The following is a 7,577-nucleotide window of genomic DNA, read 5'->3' as shown; positions in this document are numbered from 1 at the left end:
GCTTTTGATCTGAGTCTTTCATTTTCATGATCTCACCTATCGCAGGATCTGCTCTTTGAGCCCTTTGTAGTTCATCCAAATTGATGGGCGTGACCATTTCTTGGATTACTGGTTCAAGCTGGTCACCTTGCGCTAAAGCCAGAGCAGCGATCCATGTGACATCTCCATGCTTGCCTGCTCCACATCCCTCCCAAGTAGCGGCAACAGCTTCTTTGGAGAGCTCTTTTGTACATTCAGTGACGTATCTGTCAATGTCAAGGGGACTCCTCGACAGGGTGTCTGCGTCAACATTTACTTTGCCAGGTCTGTACCTTATATCAAACCTGAAATCTGATAGCTCTCCCACCCATCTGAACCCAACCGCATTCAACTTGGCGGTACTCATGACATAAGTTAAGGGATTGTTGTCTGTGTAGATGGTAAAATACGGGGCATAGAACAAGTAATCCCTGAACTTCTCGCAGACAGCCCACTTGAGGGCGAGAAACTCAAGCTTGCCCGAGTGGAGTCTGTAATTCTTTTCAGCCGGTGTCAGTGTTCGGGAGCCGTATCCAATCACTCTTAGCTTCCCACTCTGATGTTGGTAGAGAACGGCCCCAAGTCCTTTATCAGATGCGTCTGTATGAAGGACGAAGGGAAGCTCAAAATCCGGGTAGGCAAGTACAGGGGGGTTTACCAACATATCAATCAACTTACACAGGGCACCCTGGTGCTTCTCTGCCCACTCAACTGGTGTTTTGGATGGTAACTGTGCGCCTTTCCCCTTCTGTCCTGTAACCTTCCCCAGAAGATGCTCCTCTTTGGTTTTCTTGGGTTGCAAAAGCTCATAGATGGGTTTTGCTATTCTCGAGAAATCCTGGATATATGAGCGATAGTAACTCAGGAACCCAGCAATCCTCCTCACATCTCCCACTGTGGCAGGTGTCTCCTTTTTCAGGGCGTACACTGCCTCGAGATCTTTTGGGTCAATGCGTACTCCTTCAGCTGACACTAAGCGCCCAACATACCTCACTTCTCTTTTAAATAGGTCACATTTTGTCGGCCGGAGTTTGACTCCGTAGTTCTGCAGGGCTCTCAAGACTTTCCTCAGCCCTTCCACATGTTCCTCAAAAGTCTTGGCGTAGCACAAGATGTCATCCAAGTATGGGATGCAGCACTCATCCCGAAGGGGAGCCAGCATTTCTTCCATACTGCGTTGGAATGCAGCAGGTGCGTTGGTAAGACCGAAGGGAATTCGCACCCATTCATAAAGGCCCCAGGGGGTGATGAATGCAGTCAGATGGCGGGATCCTTCTGCTATAAAGCCCTGGTGATAGGCTTTTCCCTGGTCCAAAATGGAGAACCAGTTGTACCCTCCCAAGGTGTCAATGAGGTCCTGGATTCTTGGTAATGGGTGGCGATCAGGTACTGTGCGCTGGTTCAGGAGACGGTAGTCGATACAGAGCCTTAGGGAGCCATCCTTTTTCCGCACGCAAACTATTGGCGCAGAGTAAGGGGATCTAGACTTTACAATCCATCCTCTTGCTAAGAGGTCCTCAATATACTCTTTAACCTCCTTATAGAGGGGTTTTGGAATTGAGGTGTACGATTTCTGAATTGGGGTTGTGTCTTTGAGTGTTATTGTCATTTCCAAGCTGGGAATGCACCCCATGTCATTCTCATCACGTGCAAAAGCCCCTGACTCTTCCCTTAACATTTTCTTGGCAACAGTCTGTTGGTCTTCAGTCAGGTGACTAACATCAACAGGTGGATCCCATTCCTGTGTTGCTTGATCTTCACCGCACTGCTGGGGTATTTGAGATACATCAGGGTCGACATCTTGAGTCACTTTGGGCTCACCGAGGTTTGGTAAGTCAGTTTGTACGACTCCTGCTATTGGTTCAATAGTTCCAAGGGCTGCTCTGCCGGTGAGGGTCACATCATGCTTAGTGTGGTTGCCAATAGGTACTTTGACATATGGGACTCTGGCATCACAAACTGTGAGGAGGCTGTTGCCAACATCAAGCTGTTGCAGTTGTGGGTTGCTCTCAGTTGGTTCAAAGAGCACGAGGGGGTTGGACATGTCAACTGTAGAGGAGACTTTACACTTAACATACTTAACTTGACCAGCCGGGATTACTACATCATACAGGCCCACTTTTAGGACACTCTGGCTGACCACGTTATCACTGGTAAGCTTGGTCTGGATGAAGTTGACCAGTGCCGTCGCTGTGTCATCCTGGAGGTTCATCGCGCTGCGCAGGAGGCTCACAATGGTGGGTATGAGGTTTGTACTAGCATTTGGCCCCAGTATCAGCTGTTCAATTACATTGAAACCAATCAGGGGGCAGTCCATGGGCACACTGCTTACTAAAAAGGGGACTTGTACAGTCAAGTTTGGGTCACTATTCTCTGGGAGACTCACCATCACGCCCACCCAGCCGTCGTAGGGTAATGGCTGGCCATTAACACCAAGCACACTAAGAGCCTTATCTCCAATAAGTTCTGTCAGTGGCCGGAGTTTGTGGTCAGAGAGGTAGGTTTTTGCCCACTGGCGATCAATGAGACTCACTTGTGCACCTGTGTCTAATAAACAGTCCACTGCAAAGCTATGAATGTAACACTTGATTTTACATTTTTTCCCAACAAGCTGTGCCACTCTCTCACTTGCCCCTGTGTCTGCATTTTTCGTTGGAAGGGTCGCCCAACTACTTCTGACATGAGCAAACTCTTCTGAGCACATACCTCGTGATTTTGGGTCTGGCTGTCCACTGGTTCTGGGCGTGTGTGTATCAGCAGGAGGCCAACTAGAGCTTCTGGGTTGGCTTCGTTTGAGACATCCCACTGCCCTGTGACCTGTCTCCCCACAGATAAAACAATGAGTGCATGAAGTAGCCCCACTTTCAATACACTTGGGACAGCCATACTGTTTTGCAGTTTGTCTGGGCTTCTGCTTTGGGTGTGCACACTGACAAGTGGGTTCACGAGCCTGACTGGCTGTGAGAGACTCAACCACTTTGGTCAGGGTTTCCACCTTCGCAGCCAGCTCTTCTATGACTTTATTCTTACTCTTAGATTTACAGTCAGTCATTTCAGTGTCTTTGGCAGGTTCAAGTTGAGCAGTATGAGCATGTGTTACCTTTTGTCGAGTGGAATATCCCAGTCTTCGCTGTCGCTCACTCTCTTCGCTTGACACTTTGTTCACTTGCCTTATCAAGGCTTCATCTGACACACTGTAGTCTGATAGTAGTGGCTTGAGTTCATTACGAATGTCACTATATTTTGGTAGAAGACCTTGATGAATGGTGCGTAGAAATACATTTTGGATCGTACGTGTCTCATACGCAACGTCCATGTTATCCTGCCTGGATGCAAACATGACTTTCTGCTTCAGTCCAATCATCCTGTAGAGGAACTGTTGTGGAGTTTCATGGTCATGTTGCTTAGTGCTCAACAATTCCTGAAATAACTCACTCCCACTCTTCTCACTCAGGTGTGAACGTAGTAAGCTTTTGAGTTCAATGAGGGTCAAGTCATCTTTACTGATCAACATGTCCTTAAACTGTCCAGGCTTGATAATACGGAGCACACCTTGAATGATCTCTCCCTCTGTGTGCTTCACCTTGAGCCCCTCCTCAATCTGCTTACACAGTCCATGGTAGCTAATGTCAGATGCAATGTCCCCAACCTGACCACCATGTACTTTAAACTCTCTGCGTTGCAAAAATGGCAGGTCTCTTAGGGAAACCATGTGATCAGGCTTAGATTGTCGCATGTCTGTGGTGGAGCGGCTGTTTGTCACGCTCTCAGCTCGAGGCTGGAGTGACTGTGTAATAGTGGGGGTGGGTGTGTCTTGTGTTGCAGATGTCACTTGTAAATCTGCTAACTTTTTACCAAGTGCCTCGTAGTTAGCCTTTAGCATTTCATACTCTGTTATTTGTGGATTAACAGACTCAAGAGGCAATATAGCTGAGGTAAGTACATCACTCTGTTCCGGGTGCTTAAGTGTTGTGAGAGTAACAACATTTTCCTCTGAGACTACAGGGTGAGATACTTCAGCGGCATGACTATCAATGAGATGAATAATAGTATCTTTCAACAGCAGTAGGTGTGAAAACCCCTGATCCTCTAAGTCAAGCAATGTCTTACAGCGTAGATAAGCACAAACATAATCAAAACAACTTTCCTCATCACCACGTCTTACACTTGCGGGGTCCACATCAGGTACTGGTGTGATGTTTGTAGCAATCTGGAAGAGTTCCTCTGCTGTCAGTGCATAAAGACTCTTTCTGATCTGCCAAGCCAGTTCTTTTCTTTCACTGTCCTCCATTCTGTGTCTTTTGGCTAGCACTCCTCACAGTGCAGTCAGCTCAAACACGCAGCCCGTCACCTCTCCAGCAGGGGTTCCCCTCCTCGACACAGGTCCCGCTGCTGCCTCAGTTGCACGTCTGCTGTTCCAACACGCCTGCCCTGTGATGGCTGTCTCTGGTTCGTTGATTAAAGGATCAGCAGTCACCCACGTAGCATGCTGATCCCCGTACGGGCCACCAAAATTATGTTACAGGCCTTCGATGGGGTCTGTTTTTAAACTGTTTTTTTAACAGAAAAGCAGAGACAGGAGACATCAGTTGCGTTCGGTCTGCAGGCTCTTCCTCGTCTGATTTATTAACAGAGTTTAACAACGTCCTTTTCTTTTCATTTAGACACACACATTTCGCTTTTAACAACACAAACATTCAATTAGGTCCATTGCTCAAACACTTTTGGTTACCTTGCACTCTCACAAGAATAAACTTACAAAATAATCATTGTATATGAACATCCTTATTTACAATAAATCTGTAACCAATTTTACTGCATTTCAGCATCAAAACATTTCTGTGCAGCACCACTAACACTGCAATTAACCCGCTTATGTCACCTTTATACTTTTCTTATACTTTAACAGATTCAAACAATATATTACATTTGTAACCAATAAACAAAAATATTCTTCCATTGCTCACAAACAGTTCACAATCATCCACAAACAGTATACATCAGACTATTTACATTTGACACATAAGAACTGGGTAGGTCCTAATCAACTGTAACTTCCAATAATGTCAGGATAAAAGAAGTGTCTAAGAGCTCCATTTGTCACAAAATAAAACAGGTAATAAGACCAGCTGCCTATTTAGACTATGAGTGAAATGGCGGCTGCCATTACAAATGGCGGTATAGTTAGCTTTCTCTCAATCAGTGAAAACACACTCTCTCACAACATTTGCGGTCTTTAAACTAAGACAGAAAAAGGTTTCTTGCCTTTATATGTACATTGTGGTGAGCAAACTTGAACTACTGACCTGTTTTTTTAACAGAAAAGCAGAGACAGGAGACATCAGTTGCGTTCGGTCTGCAGGCTCTTCCTCGTCTGAGGCAGAGACGCGTTGCAACGGCCTATCGCACTCACCACTATCTCCCCCTTGTGGCAATGCCACGCAATTACATTGTCCATAACGCTAAATGAAAAGTGCAATACCACCATAAAATCAGGTCTTTTACATCAAAAACAATTCACAACAAAATTACAATTGTGACCATACACTTGTGGGCGTCACACTTACGTGACTGATTTCGTCTCGAACTTAGGAAATATCATGTGCCATACCATCCTCAGAGTTCAGGAGTTGTAGAAAGAATGAATAGGACCATAAAAAAATCGCCTGACTAAAGCAATGATAGAAACAGGAATGACCTGGATCAAACTACTTCCTCAAATCCTCTGCGAGATTAGAATGACTCCATCCGCAGCAACCAAATTATCTCCATTTGAAATAATCATGGGAAGACCGTTTCCAACACCATGGTCAGCCTCCAGAGGGGCACCGCTATTGGAAGGGGACATAGACACTGCATTGTCTGACTATGTTCATAACCTGGTAGAAACACTGAATAATAACTATCAGAAAGTTTGTCTCTCTCAGCCTCTCCCTTCCATAGATCCAACCCATCCGTGGAAACCAGGAGATGCGGTGTTGGTAAAGTCGCTAAAACCAAGGGCACTCGGGGAGGCCGCGTGTTCCAGCCCCCAGACTGTACTTGCAGTGACGAGAACCAGCATCCTAACAGATGGACAACCTCAGTGGATTCATGCCAGCAGGGTTAAGACCAGCCCCACCAAACCACCTAAGGCGTCGGATCAAGCAGACGACATCTCTGGCGAGCCAGCGCCCGGATCCAATCCACCTACACACACACAGGTGTAACCCAGAGTAATTTCCTGCACTTATTTCCTGCCATTGAACGCATCACAAATGCATGACTCCAACCACATGACTTTGCTCAGCCAATCGAATGGCATGTAGGTCATAGTAAGCCTGTCCCGGCTTCCTCCCGTCAGATGCGTGGAGGCAAGCCAGGTGACAGAGCTGTTGCAGGTGTGTATTGGCAAACATTTGCTTTTCCCGTTTTAATGCATTTTTTTTAACACCAACTAACTTATGCAACTTAGATGCTGATTACTGTGAGCCAGAGCCATAATGTTGTTGTGCACTGAACAGAACGGAATTGGTGAGTCTGAACTTTTAATTGACTGTTTGTATTGCTACCAGCTGACCCTAATCGGCTGCTGCCGGTCCAAACAATTTGATTTTGATTTGACTGATAGTTGTTGAATAACAAATGTTGTGGAGCTACATAGTATGTATGTATGTAGCAGTTGAAATGTTTTCAGTTAAATCCTTATTGGTTAGAAATATTATATTTAACCAATATATTGTTTGTTTATTTATTTATAAATTGTGTACACAGGAACAAGAATAACTTAATGTATTTAGTTTAATTGGCTGACATTTTTGTATTATTCTTGTGATTTCTTATTGGCCTTGTTTATTTAATGCAGGCCAGGTGAACCTTTTTGAGGTATGGAAAAGGATGGCGAGCCAATGAACGGCTAGGAGCAGGACTCATTCTGCATTGAAGCTTCCACTGGACTGGTAGGAAGCTATCAAAGACGACGCTCTGTCCCGTAATTTCCGAATATACTGATTTCCACAATCATACACACCAGTTCCCCCGTTTATGGACAATAGCGCTTGGACATCTCTCATGGATATTCAGATAAAACTCATGGACTTCAGTGTGGATCAGTGTTTTCGATGTTAACATGTGTTATTTATGGGGAACTTTTTTTGAGAATCTATATTGCTTGGTATAAGCCAGAAGAATTTGCTTAGTTGTTTTTGTGCACCCCCACTGGGTTTTTCTATTAATTAAATAGCTACAGCAGGAATGATTATTTAAGCTTTCATTTTCTTTTCTTAATTTTCTTTGCTTTCGGTTAAATACATGGTACCTGCAAAAGCATTTTGTGTTGTGTGTATTTAATTACTGCCCATCAGCTCCAGTAGCATTCCTAAATCTTCTGATTAATAATAATCACACTCAATCCCTAGCCTGTATTAACTCATTAGCGCTACATCAGTGTTACACAATCACTGATTAACACACAACGCCTGAAAGAGCCACAGCAAGGTACTCGAACATCCAACAGGAATAAAAAGCCTAGAGTACCACACAATGTCTAACCTGATAAAGATAGACTCGTTTCATCCTGA

The 7,577-nt window shown here is 44.9% G+C and overlaps 1 long non-coding RNA gene across 1 annotated transcript; it reads left to right on the top strand.

The window, feature by feature from the left end:
• The first annotated feature begins 253 nt into the window (after window positions 1–253).
• On the top strand, window positions 254–7,326 carry LOC147327525 (uncharacterized). Its single transcript, XR_015129852.1, has 2 exons — window positions 254–6,531; window positions 6,863–7,326. It is a non-coding gene; the product is annotated as an uncharacterized LOC147327525 (long non-coding RNA).
• Window positions 7,327–7,577: the final 251 nt, after the last annotated feature.

The sequence above is a fragment of the Aulonocara sp. 'chitande type north' Nkhata Bay genome, linkage group LG6 (assembly GCF_057382095.1).
Source record: "Aulonocara sp. 'chitande type north' Nkhata Bay isolate Kocher_YH1m ecotype deep benthic linkage group LG6, A_spYH_male_GT1.1, whole genome shotgun sequence".
NCBI lineage: Eukaryota > Metazoa > Chordata > Actinopteri > Cichliformes > Cichlidae > Aulonocara > Aulonocara sp. 'chitande type north' Nkhata Bay.
The sequence above is the reverse complement of the archived record's forward strand: the minus strand, read 5'-3'. Positions and strand labels throughout refer to the sequence as shown.